Below are 27975 nucleotides of genomic sequence, written 5' to 3' on the forward strand. Positions count from 1 at the left end.
GTAACAAAGATATTTAGTATGATATGCAAGTTACTCAACCAGACATCTTTCCTATATATCTACTGGATATCCCAGTTTTCAAGCCACTTGACAACACCCTGTATAAGCCAATTGGAAATAATTTTCAGCTGAGCATTCAGGAGGCATTCAATCTCCTCTCTCCACTCTCCTGTGAAATTCATAGGCATAATAGAGATGTTTGTACAATGTGATACATGTGGAGACTAAAAAGAATAACGGAGCCTTACAAGTAAAGTTGTAATTATGGAAAGTGTATAGCAAAGCTTAAAGTACAACAACCTCCCCCCATCACCTTCAGAGCATCTCCTCTATCTCCCTCCCCAAAGCCACCTGATTCTCACTTGTACAAGCACTGGTTTCACAGCCTGGACAACTGCATTGTGAGCAGGGAGCTTTTTCTCATCTACAACAGAAGAGGTGACAGAGGGTTTTGTTGCACACAAATCGTCCTTCACAGCTTTCTAACCTCTCTCATTCCTCTCAATAGATTTGCTTGTGGATTTCTGTAAGTGCAAGCTGTTAGAATTGTATGCGACTTTTCATTGAATACATTAGTATTGCAGAGAACTCACATTTGAGCACCCACTGGAATCTGCATTATTGCACTTAGTAACTCACTTCTGCTTCTGTTCTTTAGAGCACTTCAGATACTGAACATGAATATTTTTCTGTGTTTTTTTTGTTGTTGTTGTTTTTTTAAGCAAATATTTTCCTTAACAGTTCTGTCACCACAGTTTCTACTTTCACATCCAATATTTTTATTCCTGCTGATGTGCAATATCAATTCTTTGCCTCAGTCTTTAGCGGCAATACCGGTTGTTCTCTGGATACCCAGTGCCCTGAGCTGGTGGAAGGGGATGGGGAGCAGGACGTGGCCTTCGCTATTCATGAGGAAATGGTTGGCGACCTGCTACGGAGCTTGGATGTGCGCAAGTCGATGGGGCCGGATGGGATGCACCCGAGGGTACTGAAAGAACTGGCGGAGGAGCTGGCCGAGCCGCTTTCCACCATTTATCGGCAGTCCTGGCTAGCGGGGGAGGTCTCAGTTGACTGGCGGCTAGCCAATGTGACGCCCATCTATAAGAAGGGCCGGAGGGCAGACCCGGGGAACTATAGGCCTGTTAGTTTGACCTCAGTGCCAGGAAAGCTCATGGAGCAGATTATCTTGAGGGTCATCACGTGGCACTTGAAGGGCAAGCAGGCGATCAGGCCCAGTCAGCATGGGTTTATGAAAGGTAGGTCCTGCTTGACTAACCTGATCTCCTTCTGTGACAAAGTGACGCGCTTGGTGGATGAGGGGAAGGCTGTGGATGTGGTCTACCTTGACCTCAGTAAGGCTTTTGACACCGTTCCCCACAACATTCTCCTCAAGAAACTGGCTGCTCGGGGCTTGGACTGGCGTACGCTTCGCTGGGTTAGAAACTGGCTGGATAGCCGGGCCCAGAGAGTTGTGGTGAATGGAGTCAAATCTGGTTGGAGGCTGGTCACTAGTGGTGTCCCCCAGGGCTCGGTACTGGGGCCGGTCCTCTTTAATATCTTTATCGATGATCTGGATGAGGGGATTGAGTGCACCCTCAGTAAGTTTGCAGATGACACCAAGCTAAGTGCGTGTGTCGATCTGCTCGAGGGCAGGAAGGCTCTGCAGGAGGATCTGGATAGGCTGGAGCAATGGGCTGAGGCCAACTGTATGAAGTTCAACAAGGCCAAGTGCCGGGTCCTGCACCTGGGGCGCAACAACCCCAAGCAGAGCTACAGGCTGGGAGATGAGTGGCTGGAAAGCTGCCTGGCCGAGAAGGACCTGGGAGTATTGGTTGATAGTCGGCTGAATATGAGCCAGCAGTGTGCTCAGGTGGCCAAGAAGGCCAACAGCATCCTGGCCTGTATAAGAAGCAGTGTGGCCAGCAGGTCTAGGGAGGTGATTGTCCTCCTGTACTCGGCTCTGGTGAGGCAGCACCTCAAGTACTGTGTTCAGTTTTGGGCCCCTCGCTACAAGGAGGACATGGACGTGCTCGAGCGAGTCCAGAGAAGGGCGACCAAGCTGGTGAGGGGTCTGGAGAACAAGTCTTACGAGGAGCAGCTGAGGGAGCTGGGGTTGTTCAGCCTGGAGAAGAGGAGGCTCAGGGGCGACCTTATCGCTCTATACAGTTACCTTAAAGGAGGCTGTAGAGAGGTGGGGGTTGGTCTGTTCTCCCACGTGCCCGGTGACAGGACGAGGGGGAATGGGCGAAAGTTGCGACAGGGGAGTTTTAGGTTGGATGTTAGGAAGTACTTCTTTACCGAAAGGGTTATTAAGCATTGGAATGGGCTGCCCAGGGAGGTGGTGGAGTCACCATCCCTGGAGGTCTTTAAAAGACGTTTAGATGTAGAGCTTAGCGATATGGTTTAGTGGAGTACTTAGTGTTAGGTCGGAGGTTGGACTCGATGATCTTGAGGTCTCTTCCAACCTAGAAATCTGTGTCTGTGTATCAAAATCCCTGTCATGGTGTTTTTAAATTATAAACATCCTCTAAATAGATTATTTGCTACCAAAGCACTTTATTAAACCTATCAACTCCTCCCTTGAATTACTAATTCACTTCTAATTTTGAAGGACAAGGTTATGAGGGGACATACAGCCCTTGCAGCATTTATTATTTAAAAAAACAACCAAACCTGTTATAAACTCAGGCAGCACCACAGCCATCTGTGAAGCATTAATGATAAAAAAAAAAAAAAAAAAAGGCAAAGAAAAAAAGAGCTACTTGTTCATTAAAGATGTCTTTTTTTTTTTTTTTAATGGAACACAGCTAGTAGATAGCAGGATGATTTTAACATTTATACGGAAATAATATTCCTGGCTTTGTTTCCATAAGGATCAGCAATATTTACCCTTTCACATACAGCCTGACTCTAAAAGTGGGAAGAATCATCATGGACTCCATGAGGGAATGAACCACCATCAATCACAATGGTGTGAAAACTGATGATAATTTGCCCAGGACAGAAGAGGTCAATACTCCATCTTATTTAGCCTTATCTGCACCCAGCCAAATATCCCACCTGAAAAATAGATCTCCATTTTTATGTTGTAAAGACCAACTCTTTCATTATCTTTGTCTTTTTTTTTTTTCCACACAATCTAAAATATGAAATACAATGAAATATCTTTCTGGCTTATTATATACTCAGGTAACAACCAAGTTTCATGGAATGAGAGTCAATCTCAAGAGCTTTAAAGTAATTTTAGAGGAAGTATGGTGATCAGAATAAAGGGACTAGAAGTAAAATACAATGGCATATAGGACAAGACATTTTCTCCCTTTTAAAATCAAGTTTATAGTGGAATTTGTCTACTCTGTTTATAAGACCATTATTTCTCCACTTTCCACTGCTAGAAACATTTGTTCTGCCACCTTCCTTAACAAGAAAATCACATAGAGAGTAATTGCATATAAGACTTAGAACAAATACATATCACTCTCTTTCTGAAAGCATATATACCATAATTTGATTATGTCAAATGATATCCCTATAATTATAATTTAATCATCTTACAATCACTTCTTATAGGTTTCACTTTGAATCACTATTTTAACACTTGATGAATAAAATTAATATGTCAAACATATAAAGGAAATTCATATTGAGACCATATATGGGAACATAATTATAGAGCAATTAAAGTACAATTGCATTATGATTACTAGAAAATTTATAGCAACTGACATAGTAAAGACATAATTCTCTTTTAATACACTGTGTTAGATGATTTTCTTTATTGTATTTTATTTTAGCAGTTCCTTCATCTTGATTTTTTTCAAGGTTAATCTTACATGGAAGCTTAGTTAAAAAAAAAAATTCTCATAGACACTTAAGTTTCTTGAGCTGCATACCTAATATAAAGCAATTACTGGATAACATTACTATCATCTTACAGTTTTATTGACATGAGGGTTAAACTAGCACTAGCACCAGGCAACTAGTTAAATGTGCTAGGTCATTTAGTGGGAAACATGAGCCTTGCTCTAAGAAACCATTTATATTCAAGACACAAGATTAATTCAAATCTCTCTTGAAAGCAATTCTCAACTGCACATTTTACTAAACATTATAGTGTGAATCATGCTTTGTACCAGGACCCAATTCTGTAAAGCACTTGAGATGTGCTTAAGCCACTCTGAAATAACCAAAACACTGAATCAGTCTCACTTTGTGAAGACGCCCATCCCTAATGCAGTGAACTGAGTATGGTGGATATGCTTTCACCAGTGTAACGCAGTTTTCCCTTTTTCTTTCATTGTTTCTCATCTCTTGCAGGGAATCTTTGTAATCAGCTGCAGCAGTTTTGTCATTCTTTCTGGCTTTAGCTGTCCTCTAACTCTTAACACAGCCCACAAATATCTATATCCCATTAAAAATGTAATAGTTGCATCTGGAAGGGGATACATTTTCTAGTATCTGTGATTTGCACAATGGACCAAATATCAAACCTTAGGCTGTAAGTTAGAGATATTTTTTGCAGCTAAGCCTTTATGTATTCACTGCGTAAATGGAAATAGTTCTTTGTTCACATAACAATTAGATTAAGTATCTGGATGTTACTCATCTGTGCACGCAAATTTGGAAACAGGCATGAATATGCAAATTTCAAATTATAAACACTTTTTAAAAGACTAGCCCGTGACATCTCAGTCACTCTCCTCAGTGTATTTAATCAAGTGCCTTGTTTAATACTTAAACACAATTCACATAACTATAAACAATGTAAGACTGAGAAAACAGGAGAAACGGATAAGAGCTATTGCATAGGAAATTAATTTAATAGATTTATAACAACAGCAACTTTTTGTGAATTAATGTGCAACTAGTGAGTGATAAGTCCTTGAAGCAATCTGTTATACCAGTACATCCCAACAGGTAAATTAAGGTAGAAGAGAGAGATTTTCTAAGTGTTTATTTATAATTGGTAGAAAAATATGTTTATTGTAAGAATGTACTGTCATGATGTACTGTGCCTCAACTATTCATTTCCTTGTTTAGACTTGGATGTTGTCAATGATGTGACTGTAATTTAACTAGATATAGATTTTTTTTAAATAATTTTAAAAAAAAATTATTCCTAGAAATATTGGCAGGAAGGAGAAATATGAAAGAGGACTGAAGAAACTGACGTACAAGGGAAGACAAATCTGCCAAAATTGCTACACTTACATTAAGAATCATTTTGTTATTTCATAAACACCATGAAATACCTGGAGAGACAAAATTGGCTTTTCAAAGGTGTTTTTCAAATAGAGGTATTTTTCAAAGGTATTTTTCAAATAGAGGATAATGGTCCAGCAGGTAAAGCTCAAGACTAGGACTTGAGGCAGCTGGCCTCAGGTACATCATCTATCATGGATGATCATTTGTGTGATCTTGGGTGAGACACTTGGGACTGAGTGGAATGTAACTTAAACCATGGATCATCTGCAGCTCAATACCAGGTTTTATACTGGGTACTACAGCCCTTAAGCTGATGCAATATGGAGCTCACAAGTCACTCATTTGAGTGTGGACTCAGGAGCCATGTGGCATTTGCACTCACCTCCAAACTGAAGGAGCCCATGCTAGTTTCAAACTGGGTCAGACAGGTCTACATTTTAGAGCCTTGGTGTAAGCGCAGTCTCTCCTCTGCTTTGGTTCCCTCCTCTTCCTAAAGCAGTGTTACAAGGGTAAGAGAAGAAAACTCATGAACTCTCATAAACAATAGGAAACCAGTGGAATCTAGTCTAGTAGACATCAAGGAGAAGCTGTAGAAGTTCAACCATCTACCTATCAACAGTTTTTAAACTAGTGCCGATGCCATGACAGCTAACACAGGAGAAAGATTAACCAAAACAGTTGGAGTCTCTGCTTGTTTCCTTTTGCACCCATTGTTTACTTCTAAAAGTAGAAAGTAAAAGAAAACCTTGAAAACAGAGCATATGAGTGAAACATTGACATCTGTCTGATTTTGCAAAGGACCTATAACAAGAACTGTAAAACAGGCCAATCATGTAATGATACATTAGTGGCTATAATGATCTCCATTTCAGTGCTCATCAACAAAGGTGATGATCAACAAAGGGTTGGAGAGGGAAGACCACACTCTATACTGAGTTGTATACTAAGTGACTTCTCAGACCAGAGATGGTCTAAACAAATACCATACAGAAAAAAGTAAAAACAGACAAAATACAGTCCACTCTCCTTAAACTCCACTTTCAAGAGATGAAGAAGAAAAGAAGCAGAGCAACGTCTTGAATAAATAATGACAAAGCAAAATGGAAGCAGAAATTCGGCACTGGATGGGAGAACTCTCCTAAAAGAATCCTTTACATGATCATTTGCACAGTCATTTGAACAGTCATTAGAATTATCTCACCTGCTGACTACGGTCCACATTCTGATTTCTCTGTTCTCCTGCTTGCTTTTATATTGGTATACAACAGTCTCTTTTTAACATAAATTCAAACTATATAAAGTACTGTTTACCAGTGATGTAACACAGGAGACAGGAACACAGACTTGTCTCAACAGCTGGAAAGCAAAGCTGGCAACAGCCACCTCCTAAAAAAAAAAAAAAAAAAAAAAAGAAAGGAAGAGTGGAGCATCAGAACAGTGCCAGTCTCTGCAGGGTAGGTTGCCTCTTCTCCCAGGTGGCACTACATCTGATCTCCTGCCAGAATACCAAAAAGGTATTACATTATTACACATACATCTTTAAAGGGAAGTAATAACTGCTAAAGCCTTGGGAGAACATATCTTAATGCCTGAGATTCAAGCAGAAAGAGAAATGTGACAATGAAAATATATTAGAATGGAAAAAAAAAGAAAGAAAAAAGCTTACTGTATACATCAAACTGATAAACTGCCACTAAATAATGGGTACACTTACAGGTTTTCTTTCTTATTTAATTTCCTACAGCAACAAGACCTTCATATTATAATTCTGCGCTATTTGTGACAGCTTTTGGCATATTAGAGGCACTTTTTGAAAGGCAGGCTCAGTGTTGTGAGGTTCTGATTTAGGTATGGTCGTCTTCTGTCAGGGGTCCTGGAGAGTCTGGACTAATTCAGGCAGACAAGAGTAAACAGAAGGATGCCTAGTGATTTCAAAGAGGACCTGATGGACAGATGAGACAAAGTACAAAGCCTTGAATTTAGATGGATGGGACAGGGAAACAAGGCTGCAGAGAAGGAAAGAGAGTCCTTCAGTTATTTGCTTTTCCATTATATGTAAATCTTGTCATTCTTTTTTCTCCTCAAAGATACATCCATAATTTAGATTTCTAAAGCCAAAACTTAAAATCCATAAAATGTACACTTAAATGGTGGAAATGAATTATGGAGAGGCTGTGGATGCATAGGTGTAAATCCACAAGGAGTCTTAATAATTTTGTTGTCTTGGTATTAATACATTTTGGAATAACGAAAGCGAGTTTTCACCAGACACCCAAAATTCAAACCTGTCATCACTGCTCACCCTATTTTCACTTGGTTGAGTGCTGGTAGAAAGGTATTTAGGACTTGATATTCTTCTTTATACTTGCTAGTCATAAAGCATCCCGTTGGATTTACATTCTTCTCTCTTTACCTTAATTTTATCTTATTTAATATTCATTCATAGCCTCTGTAAATATGCAGGACCATGCAAATCTAGAAATTAAAGCTGGCAGACATCCCTGGAGCACAATCAGGCTGCCCTGGCAAAGAGGTAGAAGAGGTCTCTGACAGGATCCATACAAGAGGGTTAGAAGAGGACAGATTAAACCCTCATTCACACAAGGGCAACATCCAAGGAGCAAGAGACTGCAGCTAATGAGGAGAAAAAAATCTCCCAAAATCCTTGGTAAACTTCTTGGTTTGATGAGAATTAATGATTTTTTTTCAACCTTTCATCTGTAACTGCCACTCTTTACATTACTCATGACCAAGCAGAAAGAATAATTCATAGTCATACAAGGCAAGCAAATTTTAGAGCATCCTCAAAAATTGGTTTCCATAACAAAAACAGTTTACTACACTTTTCTCACAGTCGCTTAGTAAAGTATTTGCTACAGTTTAAAATTTCATTGACCCACTGGAAAAAGAGATTGGAGGCTATATAAATGGATGATATAAATATCATCACTTTGGGATGAAAAGCTGTCTGCAAGTTTGATGAATGAATAAATATTTGCATAGGCAGAGACTAACAAGGTTACTTTTTAATAATCTTTTTCATCACTGTGTAAAAAAAAAAAAAAAAACTTCCATAAAGGCTAACGACATGGTGGGGGGGAGGTTGATCTGACTCTTTACATCAGATGAAGATTCAGAGTGATCTTACTTGTCTATGCAGGCCCTTTATCAATACTTCTTCTCTGAACACCTTTAGATAAAACTGTTCACTGGCACTCTTTCTGCTCTCACATTTCTTCACCTGCCCTTTAATACTATAGTTCTGCTTTATTATCAGGAAAAGGTTCTTCACCAAGAGGGTGGTTGAGCACTGGAATAGGTTCCCCAAGGAAGTGGTCACAGCACTGAGCCTGACAGAGTTCAAGAAGTCCTTGAGCCCCTTCCATCGTATTTTCTCCCCTTTTTAATTTGCAGAGTGGCAGCAAGAGAGCGGTTGTGGTAGAGTTTGGCTCCCTAGCAGGGTAAAACCACCACAACACTATACATAATGCCACACTAATGCTCCTACCAGTATTCTGGGTACATCAGGAACATCAATTCCCAAGCCTTTTCACACTGGAATTTCAGAAAGCCTGTGAACCAGACAATAGTAGCACAATTTTTTAACCTGACCTGCTGAAATCTGGACAGCAAAGTGTCAAATGTAAATACTAAGTTTGACCGCAATTGAGTATTTCTTGCAAGCAGAGATAAATCTTTAAAACTCTGTGGCAAACAGAACATTGTTCTTTGGTACTGTAGAGATTTACCTCCAACTTCAAATATATTCTGGTCACAATCGGTCATGTATTTTTCCTCATTCTTCCTGAAACATCTGTCTTTTCACACTAAGTGATGGTTTTAATAAAAACAGAGGAAGAGTACATTTCTGCATTGATACTCAGTAAGAATACTTAACTGACAAGAGCTGCAGAGGTCACACCTCATCTGTATTTCAATATTTCCCTGTGCTATGTGAATATATTTGCAATATTTCCTTCTCTATTTTTCTGCTTTGGCTAATGCTTACCCATCTTAGGCAATATAAACAAACAAAAAAATGTAAATATTTCAAGTCTTTAAGATTTTAAGATATGTTACCACATATTTATGTAGATTCTTGAGCTAACTAAGGAACTACACATATCTATTAATGAGATTTATGCACCTTCATAAAGTCTGGCAACAAGTTCTTAAAATATTTTGATTTCACAGTCTCAAACAATTTCCATACAAGATACAGTAAAGCCACTGATTCTATTCCAGGTAATATAACTGCGTAAATTCCTTCTTCACTAGCATCCAGTGTCACGTTTGATTAACTCACACCCATCAAAGTATTGCCCTGTCTTCTTTGGCACTAAGAAAATGCTAAGAACTTGATTCTTTCTTTTTGATCAAGTTTCAGTTGTCAAAGGTTGTGGCAAATATCTTAATTTTTTTAATAAGTTAATTTCAGACATGCTATGAAATAAGCATTTAAAACCTTCAAACCCTCTTTATTTATTACAATAATCACTGGGTTGGGTTGGGTTGTTTTTTTTTGATTCTGTCACATAACAGCATGTCAGAACTCTTCTTTGTTACTTCTTTGAGACATCTGCTATTTACAGTGAAAAAAAATCCTTCCCTAAAGAAACCTAAATAACACATTTCTGCATATGTAAAATGGAATTAATTTATAAGCATGAAGAAAGGTATGTATGGTGTTGGGTTTTTCTCCGTAAACAGAAATGTCTCATATGTAAAAACTTATTTCTCCATAACTACTGGCATAGTATTTTTTTCCCAAAATAATTATGGGACTGATTCACTCTTGCATTACTCCCATACAAAAATACATTTAAATCAATTGACTTTAAAACTGAAATAATGCTGCAATGAATTAGTTTTTACATATATTTAAAACAAACTATTTCCAGATATTTTTCCTTTTAATATTAAGCATCCTCTCTAATGCATATGCTTCTGTACCTGAATATCGAACTATTCATATGTACCCTAATTAACCCTTAGAGGTTCCCTTTTCCTTCATTTTTTGTTTGTGCAAGACAAAAATGATGAACTGTTGAAACTTTACATAAAACAATGAGAAGTGAAAATCTCTATTTTCTTCCCTCGCAACGACCTGTCAATTCTTCCTGCTCTTGCCTTTATAAAGATCACTAACCCCTTCATGGCGAGCCCTTCCTCAACCAAATGCTGCCAGGTGCTCCAATGAGTACCTTTCCATCTCATGAGTAGAGATGGACTTCCATATTTGTACATCATTAAGCAGAAGGCATCAGATGCAAACTACCGGACTCTAGCACTACTGCTGATTCTTCAGGGATCTCTCTCTGTGTTTCTTGCAAATAAAGGTATTTTACATACCAAAATGCATATTCAAATACATGACTGAAGTGAAGGAGTTAGGTATCCAGCATCATGAAGTGTCACAAAAAAAAGTGTGTACCACTGCGATAGATACTTAAGTGTGACAGTTCCTATTTTGAAAAACGGCGCAATTAAAATATATGTATGCTGACACAGAAACACTGTAGATGAACATAAGCAATAGCTAATATCATTTTAGGTTTTATGAAAGATACTAGTAAAGCACTGATCTTGAATTTCTGCTCAATTGATTTTTTTTATGAATAGGCTTGCCAAGAGTAGCAGTTACACGGTTTTAAAATCAAGAATCGTCTCCAAAAAATTCTGCAGTGTTGAAAACGTTACTACCTATAGACTGCTCATTCAAGCCAACCTGATTTCACAGATAAATTCATTGATACGTTACAATTCATTCTCAGAACTGAAATGAAAACTGGACTTCACTCATCAGTACAAACATAGGAACACACAAATGGAGATCTGTTTTCTAAACTGTGTAGTCACCTGTTTAAGCATGACCCCAAACCCGGCCAGAAAATCTTTGAATTCACTCAGTTTCAGTTTATGACCTTAATCATACTAAAATGTGCACACTCTCCTCATGTGTTTCTCCTGCTCAAAGATTTCAGCCTTCAGGCATGTTAAGCTAGGATCCTGAGTATTGCGGATGTCCTTAGGTTTATTAATAAATTCCTCCCAGTGCAGAACTATTAATACTTTGTATGACTTTCTAAGAGAGAACAGAGATACGTGACAGAAGCCGTTTGACTTCTAGCTGACACACACTCCACAGAAAAAGGTCTAAAATGTCAGTCAATCAAAAATGTGTAATCATAAAAAATAATAAATAATAATCAACAATTGCAATCAATGATATATCATAAAATTTTCATTATTTTCAAGTAGAAGCCATTACCTGATTCCAGCAAATCACCCCAAGACATTCCACAATTCCAAGTTTAAGTTGATTTTTCCTTAATCCAGGCTTCTGTTTTTCACTTTAAGCTTTTAAACGGTGTCCGTGACTGTGACAGAATACTCTATGTCCAAGAAGATAACCTACTTTGATGAGAAACAGACAGTTATAATAAGAGACAAAATTTACAATGAGAGAAATTTAAATCAGAGAGAAAATCCTGTTAGACCAGGGATTTTCCACCTTGACACTCACATTATTCCTTACAACGTTCCAAGAAAATATTTTCTAGGATTTTCATCTGTTTTTTCCACTTTTCTTTTTAGTTGTACACTCACATACACATTGTAACAGAATCCATATTAAATATATCAACTCTTTACTGAGTCTATAGACTAAACAAGCAGATCAAAACTATATGCAAATCACACAACCACTGCTTGATGATGATTTTTTGCCAATGGGTATCTTCAATTGACACAGATATTGGATTAAGTGCTAGAGATGACAGGACAAATCTGTTTTCTGTATAACCACAAAAATCATGATTGAGACTTAGCAGCTTCCATCTGAGTTTCCGCATGCCACTGAAAACAAGCAGTATGGCCATCCTGTGATAATGGCTGTGATAACAGATTTGTTTCCTATATGTCTCCTCAGGCACTTTTTATTGTCACTTACTGTATAAGCAGTAGTCATCAAGGACAAACACATCCTGCATTTAGATAAGACAAAATAAACAGTCAAAAATTTAGTTAGCATTAAATGACTGAACACACACATAACGCATTTGTTACAGGTGCTTGTGGACCTTTGGTGATGGAGTAGCTAGAAGCAGTTAGCAGTCAAAACCCAAAACCCAACATCATCGTTGTTGGTTTTGTTTTCTTTTGTTTTTAATCCTCTAGCTGCACAATAATACAGGCACTGAAAAAAACTTAGAAGTCCTATCTCTCTTGCCTCATATATATACATATGTGTGTGTGTATATATATATATATATATAATAATTTCGTTAAAGTGCAAAGTCATTAGGATCCAGTTTCCATGCTCCTCAAATATATGTGAACAGCTCTTGACAGTTCAATGCCTCCAGCAACTTACCAGCAACAAAGAGCACCAGGTAGGAAACTAGAGGTCCCGTTGATGGGACAGACATTTTGGAAATAATTTGCCTGCTTTAGCCCACATTAAGAAGAGAGTACAGAGTTGGGGATGAATCAGGAACCTGGAGAGTCTTGAAGTGCACACATTTGGACAGCAGGTTTGCCAAATCACACTCTGCTGCATTACTACTAATGCCCTGCTTTAAGAAGGCTGGCCAGGATGACATCCTGATAATGCAGGACACATCCAAAATCTACAAAAACAACAGAAATCTGCAGGTAGGATTTTTCTTTAATGTGATCCGGATAATGTACCACACCAAGAGGATACTACATGGAGCAGAGATCATCTGATTTATTCATAGGAAAATGTTAGGATCTCTACTTTAAATTTCATAAATTCAAAACGAGTTTACTACTAAACATACTATACATGAACACATATGTGATGTATAATATAAACATACAGGTGAGCACCACGGTGTATGGAAAATCGAAAAAATACTCAATTTTTTTAGTAATACATGCAGATTGATTTGATTTGCACAATGACAGTGTGAAATGTCAGATGAAAGAGTACCCCAGGGAATATGGTATCAATAAATCTGAGACTTTGAAAGTAATGATTTTTATTGCTGAGCAGAACTGCCCGATTTCCAAGTGAAATGCATCAAAAATCACTTTAACCCTTCAATGGAATTTGAAAATAAAAGTGTCATCATCTGCTAAGCCAAATCAAGAAGGGTTCACGGATTCCAACAAAATACTTGATTTCAGTTTTATGAAGGAATATGTTCAGTCCCAGTGACAGATAAGAACACAAAGAATCCTTGGTTGTCTAGGTATGTGCACTAAGTTCAGTACCTATAGATTTATAAAAACCCTGTATCTAACATAACTGAAGTAAGTAAAAATAAAGAGGGTTAGTGGATCAAGTGCTTTTGGAACACATTCCTGGGCACATGAAGGATAAGGCATTGAGAAGAGGCAGTGCAGATTTACCAGGAGTAAGTCATGCGTGAGCATCCTGAGCGCCTTCTGGTGTAAAATGAATTGATTTTATGAACAGAGAGAGAGCAACGGATAGCATTTACCTCAACTTCAGCACAGCTTTTGACACTCTCCCCCAAAACAGCAACACTTTTAAGTTTATACGTTACATTATGCTGGATGCGTAGACAGCTATATGGGTGGAAAACCAGTGGGGTGGGCAGGCTGAGAGGGCAGTTCTTCATGGGTCATGCTCTACCTGGAGGTATCAAGCAGAATACACTCAGGGCCTATCCTGGCTTCTGTCCTCCTTCACATCTTCATTAGTGGCCTCAAGGAAGCCACAGAGGCTACTCTCATCAAGCTTGCACATGACACCAAATTGGGGCAGTGCTGGGGGGAGCAGTAGATCCACTGGACGGCAGGGCTGCCATTCAGAGGGACCTGCAGAGGCTGGAGGAAAAGCCTAACAGGAACCTGGTGAAATCCATCAAGGACCAAGACCAAGTCCCACTCCTGGGAGGGAAGAAGCCCTGGCAATGACCCAAGCCGCAGCTCTGTGGAAAACAGCCGTTAGGTCCTGGTGGACACGGAGACAGGGGTGTGCCAGCTCAGGCCTGGCAGTGATGAAAGCCAAGAGCATCATGGCTGCATTAACACCAGCACAGCCAGTGCACCAAGGGCAGGGATTCCCAGTGCTTTTTACACCCCATCTAGAACATCCCTGTCATGCCTGTACAATTCTTACAGGTGGGGTTGAATTTAAATGCAGCTACCCAGAAGTCAGGCTTCTGTTCTAAGGCAGTTATCTACATGTAGTAAGGCACCTCCAGAAGTTGGTTCCTGTTGTTCTTATTTGATTTAAAACTGGGGTATCACATTCAATCACCACAGAAGTGCTGTCACTAAACTGGCAGACAGGAGCTCCTAGAAACAGGCAGGCATCTATCCTTCCCCTCTTTGTTAGTAAGACTGCAACTGCAGTAACTCAACTGCTCATGGTAACAATGGATGTGTTCACCTTACAGACAAGCACCTTTACTTTTGCGTTTTGGCCAGTTCTGATTGCTGGGCAAACATGCACTTTCACAGATAATGCTGTAGCGCAACAGCTGGCAAATAAAAAAAAACTGCGTCAGTAATTGTGACCTCTGTGCCAAAAGGCATGTATAATTGTGCTTGTACAATAAAGCATCTGACTGCTATGTGTGTACATATATACTCCCATTAAAATAACATTACTTTAATAATTGCAGTGTGACAACAGCCATAAGGTAGTAGAAGAAACCCTGCAATCATTTTCTTAGAGTTTATTTAAAATATTTTATTGTTAATAAGGTTGGAAGATAGAGCCTCCTACTCAATTAGCTGAGCAGTTTATGAGCCTTTGCAAGCCCTATATGCATTACTCTCTGGGTTGTTAACTCAATATAGTTTTTTAGGTTTAGTGAACCTACAACATAATAAAGCTGTTTTCTAAAGCTAAACTCAATATATTCCAAAAGTTCAAATTCTGACAGTCTTAAATGATTAATAAGCTTACCTTACCTAATTTATATTAAAATTCTTTGCCCAGTTCTGTAAAGAATGTCATTTTCTTAATTAAGACTAGGACCTCTAACCTGATCATAAATTTAAAAATAGTTAACATGAAAAGATAGCCTTTTAACTAGAAAACTGTAAAAAGTCCATCCTTGACTGTGTTTGTGGCTCACGTGCAATCTACAGAATGCATACTGACCAAACTACAAAGCTATCTCTAATAACAGTAGGAGCTTCTCCAAAAAATGCATTATTTGAAGTGTGTTCCAGAAACAGCATCAGACCATAATGCCTTAGTTTGTGTTATTATTTATAGGCACTTAAAAGCATAGGAGCAAAGAAAAGAAGCAGCACAGGCAGATTTTAACATTCATTTGCCTATTCTATTTGCATAGCTGTTGTTTGAACAGGAGAAAGTGCTTGAAAATGCTAATGAACAGCACACGTGTGTTTTGTCAAATGCTTTCCATAATACAATACTTTTTTTTTTTTTTTTTTACCCAGTATGCTCAGCATCTTCACAGACCTCCCAAACCCAGACAGCTATGTAATATCTGGTCTGTCTCTTCTCCAGTTTCTTACCTGCACAGTAAAATAAATAAATAAATAATTTAAAAAATCTAAACCAGGTTGCATTTGCACTTTATTTATTTTTTGATAGATTTATCCCTCCTCACTACACTGGTCCATGATATCTCTCTATCCACGTCAAATTTTCGTATCTCACTTTTCTCATTAATTTGAGTACAAGTTTTCAGTAAGAAATGTCTCAAAATGTCTCAAAAATGCATAATGTCTTTTCTACCATTTGAGTTGGTACAATCTTTCTGTTACTGAATAAAATCTCAAAAATACCCACCTGCCCGTTATACCTAGGAACAGTGCTGTGGATTCTAGCAGCACTTCACTTGTACCCACCAAGCCTAAATGATCTACACGGATTGCCACACCATGTCTAGAGCTGATAGCAGGTCACACACTGCAACATGCATCAAAAATACACCTCTGCAAACTCACTTTCCTTCAGCTTACACTCACCCTATATTGCCTCACTGATGCTGTAATACAAAACCCCAGAAAGTACCAGGAAAAGAAAATCACCTTTGAACAAGTATAAAAATGTGTAGAGTCAATTGAGATTTTCTGCTTGATTCAGGGAGCTTTTGGATCACAATCTCTGAAGAGAAACAGATTTTCAGCTTCACATTGCATCCACTCCTGCAGATATTAAAAAAGTTTTCATTGAAAATTGAACAATTGCAACCAGCAGCAGTTAAAGACAATGAGAACAAAATGCCAGAGATGCATGAAATCAGTCTTCCCAATGTAATATCACTAGAAGAAATCCCATAAACGTATAGTGATCCTAAACAGTAGAGAAAAAGTCTTTCTAAAGTATGATATTTGATGTGCATTATTTGAGGCGCCACGCTATTTTCCAAGCCTTCAGGAAAAGTATTTGAAATGCCTAGAAATCTGTATATTAAAAAAAAAAAAAAAAAAAAAAAAAAAACAAAACAGCCAGTATTCCGCCAGAATTTCCAGGAGAGAGGTAATGAACCTTTCTTCTCTCACGCAGGGCAAAGAGCCTCCATCTTCCTAAACTGGAACAAACTGAAAAGGTGTGCTAATTGCTATCTACAACAAAAAAAGTATTTTCTCTGTTTCCTTTTAGCCCTGATGAATGGCCTTCAGGGGGCTGTCATTTATAACACTTTGTTGTTGCTGTTGCTGCTGCTATTGTTTTGTTTTGCTAATTTTTGCTGATAGCACAGAATGGTGCCGTCTTTGTTCTTGAAGCCAGAAAATGATTTCATTCTCTGTTGCCCTGATATCCAGGAACTAGATTAAATGACACACTGAAACAAGGGTTAGTCCAGTTTTATTACTGCTCTGTGTATATGTGTGCATCTATGCACGCACCAGAGCAAATTAAAGTAACATGGCTTAAGGCATTTTGCGTTTCAAGATCTTAAAATAACCAATTTCTGAGTCTTTATCAGCCTTATTGTTACATTAAAACTACACAGTTCCCCGAATATTCTTGCATCATTCAATAACATAACATTTACTGCTGATTCTCTCCCCCTTTTCCTTTCTTTGAGCCTGTGGTTGCCTTTCTGTTCTCCATAGCCTGCAATATTCCTTCAAGGAGGGAAACAAAACAGCCCTATAGTGCTCAGAAAATGAACCCACATCCTGACTCCTAGCTGTGATACAAAAGCAGTCTGCAATGAACTTCTCACCAAGCAAGGCACTTCAATTTCCTCAAACCAATGAGAAGAAAAACAAGAGCCAGTAATTCAGAATAAAAATATTCATATTAAAATGACAATTAAAAGCATCCTTTATAGACAGCAGTCTAACATAACAGAAAATAGTATAACTGAAGAAGAATTAGAGAGGTTAAAAAAAATAGCTGTGGAATATCAGTACATCCTGACTGGGTTATGTTCTCAAATGCAGCACTGAAATCAGTTTTATTTTCCTCAGAAGGATGCATTCACAATTTTGCTTTTATATCACCAAGGTTTTTGTACAGGAGCTTTTGTACTCATTATTTTCAAGCTTACTCCTTTTCTTTATGACACCATAAGTATCCTCCAATTTCACATATCTCAGTCTGGGGCTGCTCACCTGAAGCCTGCTTTCCAGAAGCAACAAGGCTTTTTGATCACCAGGGCTTTGTTGCTGAAGTGCTGTTTATTTTATACATCAACTCACATTTCTGTCTTTCATTTGTTAGGCAGCTACAAAGAGCTGGTGCGCTTTACTTTCCTACTTCCTTAGCAGCCGCTTAAGGTTACATATTCTCACAGCTAATATAAGAAAATCAAAACTTGCTTCCACCAAAGGTTGCTGAATGAAGGATTAAACACAAAATCTTTTATACCAGATACTACTTTTCTGCTGTCTAGGGTTCTGTCAAGGAAAAAAGATGGGCACAGCAATCATATAAATTATTTTTAGTAATACTTTTACTTTTTACTTGAAAAAAAAAACTTTTACTTTTGCCACTTGATAATGAACAAATATTTTTGAAAACAGTCAACTTTGAAATCCACAGATTTTTTTTTGTATAATTTTAATAAAATATTGTGTTTAGAGATTTACGAAAGATTCTTTTAATTCCAGCTTTGAGAGAGAGCTGATATTGGGCTGGGGAGGGAGGAATGAAAGAAATAGGCATAGGATATTAGCTCCACTATTATGTTTTTCTTGGTGTATCCTGAAACCCCAGTATTCAGCCTGAAAGTGAGCTAAGTAAAATCTATCTAATAAAAGATTGGCTACACATAAAATTAAATCAGACATGCAGTTGGATTGTTTTCACAAAAAGTATGAACTAGTGGACCTGTCTTACACAGAATAGTTTAACTGATTATGTTCATGAGATCTCAAACTCAGAAAACAGCAATAGTCCTAATTCTACATGAAAAAACGTGTAATATGTTCTTCCTGCATTTTAACCAGGTACCAATTTAAGCCATTCGTAGCCTTGTGAGTATTTTGGAAATTTGGCTACGTAAAACATTTGATGTCTATTTAATTTAAATATCTACATTATCAATTGCTTCTATGAATATGCAATTCATTACTAGTAAAGGTTGTATCAGATCACAGACTTCAGAGAATGAGCAAATCTTTATAAGTACACATTCAAATAGGAGGAAATTTAGCCAACAGGTTGGCTGATGCAAGGTTTCTTACTAGAAGCTGGAGACAGAACAAATATCACTTCCTTAGAAACAGAAGAGAGAGCATCGTTTAAAACAACTGGTATTAAAAAAAAGGGTGCTTGAGGAGAGACCTGATTCCTGAAGAAGACCCCAATATGGAGAAGCAAAGCATTTCCTCAAATAATCACATATATCTTTGCACTTATTTACATCTATAAAGAGAGAGAGAATATATTTCCTGGGCTACCCATGTGAAGACTAATGTATTTTTGATCTGTTGCCTTCTATCTAGTTGCTTCTCTTAACACATACCCATAAAAAGGTGAAGTAAAGCCTCAGGGAGCCACAAGACAGGATGTCTCAAACATTGGAAGTTCGGGAACCTGGGGAGTCATTTATCCTACCAGCAACAAGAAAGCAGAGCCCCAGCTCTTACACAAGTGGAGTCTGTCTGTTCTGAAAGTCCATCTTCACCTTGCTCATTTCAGGAAAGCAATAACCCTAGTCTAATACACAGGCTCCAAACTCAGTAAGGCAGGATGCTCCATTGGGACAGTTTCCCCATCTTAGTGATATTGTTTACCAGTCTTTACCCATTAAGTACTCATTTGCTATGATTCCTCCAAAACAAGAAGCTTCTCTGCTATATTTTTGTTCAGAATAATCCCTAAAGCATCGTCATCAGAAAATTATACTGCATTTGTGAGGCCTTTGTGACAGAAGTATTGCTACACTAATTTATGCTTCATCATAAAACTTTTAGAATCAACAGAGACAAGAGGAGGAAAAAAAAAAAATTCCTCAATATGAGAATTTTCAGTTTTATTTATAGGATTTGTATTTGTAAAAGACCTAAAGATGATTGCTATCTAATTTAATTGCCTGTGGTGCACTACTAGTTACAATAACAAAAAAAGTATTTCTTAACTAATGAAAATTCCATATTGTCAGTAAAATCAGTAAATGTCAAGACAAAGCAAGTCCTGAGTTTGAACCCATCTTCACTTTCTAAAGAGAATGAATTTATATTCTCTACAGAGATATACTTCCTACTTAGTACATATTGTCATAACTCTGAGCATCACAGCAATAAATCTGTAAAGTTCATTGACTTTGGGGAATATTTTATCAAAATATGTCCCTTCCTCTAAAGGGTGGCTTCAGTAATTAACAACTACTCTTCTACAGTTATTAAGTCTCACTTTAGACTGATTATGCATGTTTACACTTCGCAAATTTGACCAAAAAAAAAGAAGTAATAAAACATGGATATTCAAAAAATAAAAAGATAAGCAAATAATACGAAGTACCATTTTGGGTGTTTTTCTTTAAGCTAAGAACATTTGCAAATATTTTTGTTTGAGGACCCGAGAAATACTTTGTTGTCTATTGCATGTGTTAATCATGAGGCAAAGTGTACTTTAATCTATTTTAATAGCTAGCTATTTTTCTTCTCACATGCGTAAGGGAAGACCCTAAGACAAAGACAGGCCCTCCATTATGGAAAAATATGTTTTCCAAGGGAGCAAGAAGGACAAGATGGCTCATGGCAACACACAGATTTCTTAGAGGAGTAGTCTTCTCTGGGGCAGCTGGACACAGGTGGTGATGTGGACTGAGTGCCCAATTACAAGTCCCCAGAAGGATATAGGAAAGTGATAGGCAATGTCTGGGTTCTGATGAGTGTTGAAGATTCAGAGAAGGTGTCTGTGATAATGTGAATATATAAATTGCATATGGGCATCCATCTTATGCCTGTATAACATAAATTATTTTTTAAGCCTATGCTTACATAAAGGCAGTTGGTACATTCCAAATATTCAGAGTTCTCCATGAGCATGTGAGGACCAGATAACAGAATGTAAGTGACCAAATATCAGAGCTCCTGGGCATTAACAACGCTCTTGGCCAAGCGGGAGGAATATTTTATTCTAAGAAGAAATATTTCCAGCATAACTCACTCCACATAGCTTTTGTTCTGGTTCACGTTTATTGTTTGATGGCATACAATTCCACCTGACTGTGCTGCACCATTTAACAGTTCCTTCTAGACTTGTTGTTCTATAGTTCTTCGACTGCCCAAGGCTCTCCCAAAGTAGCATCATCTCCTACTTCGCAGCTAATATATATATGGTCATACCTAATATGGTTTCATGAGAGGAAAATTCTGCTTAAATAACTTAATTTTCTTTCACAACAAAGTTACCCATTTAGTTGACCAAGGGAAGCTGCTAGATGTGATCCTTTTGGATTTTATCAAAGCATTTGAAACTGTCTCTCACAGTATTGTACTGAACAAAATGTCCATCATACAGCTAGACACGTACATAACATGAAAGATGAACAATAGGCTGATGGACAGTGCTCAAAGAGTTAGAGTAAATGGGGTTATATCAGGCTGGCAGCCAGTCACTAGTGGGGTTCCCCAGGGCTCCATTTTAGGGCCAGTTCTCCTCAATGTTTTTATAAACGGTCTGGATGCAGGACTCAAATGCATACTAAGTAAGTTTGCAGATGACACTAAATTAGGAGTGGCTGTTAGCTCCGTCAAGGATAGAGAGGCCTTGCAGAGAGATCTTGACAAATTAAAGAGCTGAGCAATCACCAACAATATGATAAGAGCAAGCGCAGATTCACAGAATGGTTGAGGTTGGAAGGGACCTCCAGACATCACCTAGTCCAACCCCCCTGCACAAGCAGGATCACCTAGAGCATGTTACACATCCTGCACCTAGGATGGGGCAATTCTGAATATACATACAGACCGGGGGCAATAAGGCCGGAGCAGCTCTGTGGAAAAGGATCCGGGGGTTCTGGTTGACAGCAAGCTGAACATGAGCCAGCAGTGTGCCCTGGCAGTCAGAAGGGCCAACCATATGCTGGGGTGCATCAGCCACGGCACTGCTAGCCAGTCAAGGGAAGGGATTGTCTCTTCTCTGTGCTGGTGTGGCCTCACCTCAAGTACCGTGTGCAGCTTGGGGCACCACAATATCAGAAGGACATAAAACTATTAGAGAGTACCCAAAGGAAGGCAATAGAGATGGTGGAAGATCTAGAGGGAAAGATATGTGAGGAGTGGCTGAAGTCACTTGGTTTGTTCAGCCCAGAGAAGAAGAGGCTGAGTGGAGGCCTCATGGCAGCCTGCAGCTCCCTCACGAGGGGAGCGGAGGGGCAGGCGCTGAGCTCTGCTCTCTGGGGACAGCGACAGGATCCGAGGGAACGGCATGGAGCTGGGACAGGGGATGGCCAGGCTGGGTGTTAGGGAAAGGTTCTGCACCCAGAGGGTGGTTGGGCACTGGGACAGGCTCCCCAGGGAAATGGCTACATCACTGAGCCTGTCAGAGCTCCAGAAGCATTTGGACAAAGCTCTGAGATATATAGTTTGATTTCTGGGTGGTTCTGTGTGGAGCCAGGAGTTGGGCTTGATGATCCTTCTGTGTCCCTTTCAACTCAGGATATTCTGTGATTCTAAATATAAAGAAAGTGATTTGCTGTTTGTCTGTGAGTTAAATGACAATACCAAGCCTGGAGCTTAAGCTGCTATTTGACAGACCAAATTTCATGATAGATTAGGATAGTGCTCTCTCTGACACCTATCAAACATAAGACGCTAGTCACAAATAAACTTTCACTATATACCACATGTTTCTACTATCCCTTTCATAGAATGCAAACTGCAAGAAACCAAAATTAGACTTTCTTAAGAGGTTCCCACCCCTTATCAGAGATGTGGCAACTGGCGATGTGTGCAATATTAATTATCTGCAAATATGAAGCTAAAAAGGTTAATTTAAATTCATTATTATTCTAAGACTTCAAATACCACATCATTTTTCCCATCTGTCAATAGGAATTCTTCTAATATTTCAAATACCACACTTATCCCCATCTGCCAATGGGCCATGCAGGTGCTCCTATAAAGAGCAAAGCATTCAGATCAGACTATTAAGAACAAAATCCCTCAATTAATTCCACTGACACCTAAAGTAACTTCATTTTCTTTTGAGTTTCCTATATTATGCGTTGTACTATCTTGTTCAGAACTTTATTTTCCTAAATCTCATACTGATATAAATAGGATGTAGCATGTAAACAGTACAGGCCCACTAATGCTACTGAAAATTTTTGAAGTCTTTGTGATGAAAAAGAAATAATCATATATAAAAATTTTGTTTCTTATAGCACTTGCATAAACTACAAGCAACTGTGGCTGGGTAAAAAAACTGGCTGGGTGGCCAGGTGAATGGAGTTAAATCCAGCTGGAATCCAGTCACAGGTGGTGTCCCTCATGGCTCAGTACTGGGGCCATTTCTTTTTAGTATCTTCATCAATGATCTGGATGAGGGGATTGAGCGCACCCACAGTAAGTGCAGATGACACCAAATTGGGCACAAGTGTTGACCTGCTTGAGGGTACGAAGGCTCTACAGAAGGATCTGGATAGGGTGGATAGATGGGAAGAGGCCAACTGTATGAAGTTCAGCAAGGCAAAGTGTTGGGTATTTCACTTGGGGCACAACAACCCAATGCAGTGCTACAGGCTGAGGGAAGAGTGGCTGGAAAGCTGCCCGGCAGAAAGGGACCTGGTGGTATTGGTGGACAGTCGGCTGAATATGAGCCAGCAGTGGGCTCAGGTGGCCAAGAAGGCCAACAGCATCCTGGCTTGTATCAGAAATAGTGTGAGCAGCAGGACTAGGGAAATGATTGTCCCCTTGTACTCGGCTCTAGTGAGGCCACACCTTTAATACTGTGTTCAAATTTGGGCCCATCACTACAAGAAGGACATCGAGGTCCTGGAGTGTGTCCAAAGAAGGGCAACAAAGCTGGTGAAGGGTCTAGAGAATAGGTCTTATAAGAAGCAGTTGAGGGAACGGGCGTTATTTAGCCTAGAGAAAAGAAGGCTCAGGAGAGACCTTATCTCACTTGACAACTACTTCAAAGAAGGTTGTAGCATGGTGGGGGTCAGTCTCTTCTCCCAAGTAACAAGTAATAGGACAAGAGGAAATGGCCTCACGTGCACCATGGGAGGTTTAGATTGGATATTAGGAAAAATTTCTTCACTGAAAGTGTTGTGGGACATTGGAACAGGATGCTCAAGGAATCAGTTGAGTCACCATCCCTGGAGGTATTCAAAAGACATAGATGTGGTGCTTAGGGACGTGGTTTAGTAGTAGTCCTGGCAGTGCCAGGTAATGGTTGGACTTGATGATCTTGGAGGTCTTTTCCAACTTAAGTGATTTTATGATTCTATGATTCTGTACAGTGTGTGTAGTGCCATAACTAACAATGTATTTATTGTAATGTAGGAATTTGGAGGTGATCTTGGGTTCCTAACCTCTATAAATCTTACTACAGCAAAAAGTAGATCCCTTCATTCTGAAGCAATAAAAGACAATAGTGAGAGCACTGAACTGAAATACCAACTGTTGTCTCACTTGCAGCAATTACTACCAGAGGCAATAATGAAAAGTAGCATGACACTGTCACTGCCTAAGTGTATGTAGGTATCCAAGGAGTTTACAAGTTAGTAGGAGAGATTAAATTGGCATCCAGAGAGATTTGGGTATAGGGGAGTTATTAACAAATATCTTTGATTTAGGAATTTTCAAAACCTACCTAGAAAATCCATAGCAAGAAGTCATTCTACAAGCGTGAACAAAGCACCCTACCACATCCATAGCTAACCAGTACTTCAAGCAGCATATGGACTTGATTTCCATGACCAGAGGAATTACTGGTACCTGATTTCCCGTGGATTTGTATTTCCAGCTTAAGCATCTGAGCCTGCAGCCTTCCTCTCAAGGGAAGACAAGGATCCTGCTCTAGTTCCTTAGACCAGATCCTATTTTTCTTTGTCCTCACACCCTGTGAAGGAGTTATGCCTGGCAGCAGCACCCGGAGCTCTCCAGCAGTCTGTGAGTGCCCTAAGAAGCACCCAGTGAAATTAGTACATCTACATTTCACACAAAACCCAACTGGCTGCATGCAGAATGAAATACCAAGCAGAGACTCCTCCTTTTGAAAACCTTGGTCCAAGTATTATCAGGATTATCTTGTATCAATAATTAATGTAATTAATGAGCAGCATACATGCCTGTACTGAGTCTCTGTGGAAGATGCTACTATTGTATTCATGTTTTTTTTTCCTGTTGTGTGCTTCAAGAATAAACATAACCTTGGGGTGGAAAAGAGATATTGCAGTTATAATTTATTTATTACCTGCCTTAAAAAAGGGGAATATTTACAACTCCAACAATGTGAAGTAAACAATTAAGGAGGTGCTGCTGTTTGCTATTACTTTGGGGTGTTGGATAACGCATTTCTTGATATGAGTGATTACTAGACCCCCCAGGGAAAGTTTCTGTCCTGGCATACAAAAGTCTCCTCATTTGAAGCAACCATCCAGTTGGGGAGGTAAAAATAAAAATAAAAAAAGATGTAAGAAATACAGTTGCCAAATCTAACAGAGCCCCAAGCTTAATTGGGTAATGCTTACACAGGGGTACCGAACAGTCCAGCCAGCACTGAAGAGCTTTAAACACAAATAGGAAAGACAATAGGCTCTTTACTCCGAAGCAATATGAGAGACAGTATAAATACTGCAGCTGTGGTGTCTGTAAATGTAGGTACTCTCCATGTCTAGACACAAGAGGCATTTATTTTTTCCTTTTAAACACTTCTCTCAGCCTTAATTTCTACCTACTTGCTCTTCAGTTCTTTTCCAATGCTAACTCAAGTCACAAGAGAACAAACACTCAAAATCCCTCCTATTCTAATTAAAGAGGGCTTGTCTCATATTGTTATGGGGAAACCTTCTGCCCCCTCCCAGGAAGCTTGATGGTCTCTATTTTGAGAGATCATCGAACTTGAACAGGACAAATGAGCTTGAGTCATTCTTCCTCCTTCCTTCTCTGCAGTAATTAAAACTGGCAGACAGAAAGAATGCTCAAGTTTGACTTTCCTTTATTAGGGTCAGCTAATTAAACCATGATATTTTGAAGGTACCTATCACTTTCATATCAGAGGATGTAATTCTTCAAAATATCTTCAGGAGCCCGGGCTTCAAGAAACAAGGCTTAAAAATCAGATTTATTTAGAACCCTGAGTCCTAGTGACAAGGAACATGCCTCCAGCTCCAAAGTAATCTGGCATTTGTTTTTTTTGACAATGAGTGCAAAGTTGCAATTTGCAGCCAGTAAAACAAAAGAAAGCTCATAGGCTGTTCTAAGGGCACGTTTCCCCCTTTCTAGGGATGTGCAGTCCCCATGCCTGACAGAGTAGATGATCAGCATCTCACCAAATCCTACATGGCCCCCACAGAGAGCCTCTCCTCTTCTATCAGACCTGGGACCCCTCTCCATAAGTCTGTCATGATGAAAGGCAGTGACCCAGTAGAGCTGTCTACAGAGGGGCTCAGTAATTAGTTTGTAAATTGTGAGAAAAAAATTACATTTCAGATATTGCATAAAAGTATTTTTTGATCAACAGAACTAGGCTGTGTTTACTCAAAATACTCAGGAAAGATCTTTTCCCCAGCAGACAACAGGTACAGCTCCACCAAACTTAATAGAGTTGGACTGGCTGATACCAGTGAAAACTAAGTCAGGATTTGACTGCTTTAACACTAAACAGATTTCATTTGGACTCTTAATTTCAACACACTGCACCTCCCCTCAGGCACTCATCTGATATCCTGCATGGCTAATTTATACTAAACATAAAATATGCATACTTACTGTTGTCTATGGGGCTAAAATATCCAACCTACCAGTGCATACTAATGTCAGGTTCCCCTGTACACTCCAGAGTCACAAGAATATGCTATAAGAGTATACCAGTGAATTGGGAATGCATCTGAAATTTTATAAAAACGTTTTCAACAGCTTATTGAGTCTTTAATTGCAGGCACTGATGCGTTTACTCTTCACACAATTGCACAACAATTAAAAGATCTATTTCCACACCTACAAATTCTGAATTTTAATACAGTTCTAATTCTGGTAAGAACTCAAATCCCACCGGTGCAAAGCAGGACAAGGTCTGGCATAAGATTTCTTAAGATTTATTTTTTTCTTCTGGAGTGAGGAAAATTAGAAGTAAATAAAACCAAAGCTACTGAGCTGCACCTTTCTTTGCCATCATACCAGCAGAATACACCCTAAGCCCTGGGAATTATATTTGCGTCTAAGGCAGAGACAATGTTGAACAAAACAGCCAAGCAGCACTGCTGCCTTGCCAAGAGCTGCAGTATGCTGACTGTTGGGTTCTCTGTCTATATGGCTGCTGCGAGGCAGAGACAGGCAACCTGCTCCTCCCGTTTCCAATTCATCTTGGTTACACTTTGTTTAAAGGAAGTTGGGTTACATATTGCTAGCTGAAACAAAATGTACCGGTATCTGTGCGCCGCATTGGCAAGAGAGTAGAATTCAAAGTTTTGATTAATAATATGATTATTTTGCACCAAATTATTTACCTTATTAATTCACTCTCAACAGAAGCCATAAAAATTCCATCTGAAAATAATTTAATTCTCAGGTCAGGCTGCAAAATCCCAAGCTTTAAACTGCACTTAGCATATCCCAAACAAGATGAGCCACTCCAAAGCACAGCCCTCAGGTTGGATGTCTCAGGAGAAAAACAAGTCTAACACTGCCCAAAGGACCTAGATTTTGCCACTAGCTTTGCAATGGCCCTGAGTGAGTCATCTTAAGGGCAATCTCTGACTCCTCCTCTACTTTGTTGTCTTCTGTCAAATCTCACATAACATTAGTTTGGATCTGACAGTTTTCAAAAGCAGGAGCCATACTGCCTTTGGCTCAATTCCCTGCAATAAAAACACAGGTGAGATGTGACAGAGGGTGTTGTATTTATACTGGCAATAACTGGAAACTGCTCCATGACTAAAATGTTAAGCCTGGCAAAATGAGGCAGCCAGAATAAAGACTCAGGAAGGATAAAGTAAAGAGGAAGTTCTGAGCCTGAAAGGAAAGCCTGCAAAGGTTGAACATTTAGAAAAACATGACTGCCAGCTCCTGCTGTCTGAGAGCTCAAGGAGCAGCCATGGAGACAGAGAAATGTTGCAGTTTCAAGCTTAACCTATAGAGCCAGAGGTACAGATGTTAATGAGACATGTAGTTAATGATTAAATGAAGAGTGACATCAGCAATCTCATTTGTGCAAAG

General features: G+C 39.1%; 1 long non-coding RNA gene across 1 annotated transcript; it reads right to left on the bottom strand.

Moving 5' to 3' along the window:
• Positions 1-5665: 5665 nt before the first annotated feature.
• Positions 5666-16326, bottom strand: LOC121068684. The gene is made up of 4 exons (XR_005819031.1): positions 16216-16326; positions 11477-11622; positions 5815-5925; positions 5666-5695 (listed from the first exon to the last, which is right to left on the bottom strand). It is a non-coding gene; the product is annotated as an uncharacterized LOC121068684 (long non-coding RNA).
• Positions 16327-27975: the final 11649 nt, after the last annotated feature.

Source organism: Cygnus olor, chromosome 3 (assembly GCF_009769625.2).
Source record: "Cygnus olor isolate bCygOlo1 chromosome 3, bCygOlo1.pri.v2, whole genome shotgun sequence".
NCBI lineage: Eukaryota > Metazoa > Chordata > Aves > Anseriformes > Anatidae > Cygnus > Cygnus olor.